The following is a 581-nucleotide window of genomic DNA, read 5'->3' as shown; positions in this document are numbered from 1 at the left end:
AATATGGATTTCTTCCAGTCAGTGGGCCAGGTAGCTGTCTTCCAAATCTCTTGGCATAACTGAGTGAGTGCCTCCAGCATGGCATCCATTTCTTGAAACATCTCAATGGATATTCCATCAATTCCTGGAACCTATTTGTTTCCAATTCTTTCAGTGGAGCTTCAACTATCCTAGGCATTAGTGAGCTGAAATGGACTAGTTTTGGCCATTTTGAATTAGACAACCATATGATCTATTATGCCAGAAATGACAAATTGAAGAGAAATGGAGTGACATTCATTGTCACGATGAATGTTTCAAGATCTATCCTGAAGTATAATGCTGTCAATGATAGGATAATGTTCATACACCTACAAGGAAGATCTGTTTATACTGTTATTCAAGTTTACACACCAACTACCAAAGCCAGAGATAAGGAAATGAAGATTTTTACCAACTTCTTTAGTCTGAAATTGACCAAACATGCAAACAAGATGTGTTGATGATTATCACTGGTAATTGGAATGCAAAAGTTGGAAACAAAGAAGAATCACTGGTAGTTGGAAAGTATGACCTTGGTGATAGAAATAAGGCTGGAGATC

This window comes from Orycteropus afer, unplaced genomic scaffold (assembly GCF_000298275.1).
Source record: "Orycteropus afer afer isolate SDZICR_OR568_19922 unplaced genomic scaffold, OryAfe1.0 scaffold01768, whole genome shotgun sequence".
In the NCBI taxonomy this organism is placed as follows: Eukaryota; Metazoa; Chordata; class Mammalia; order Tubulidentata; family Orycteropodidae; genus Orycteropus; species Orycteropus afer.
Note: the sequence above shows the minus strand (reverse complement) of the source record.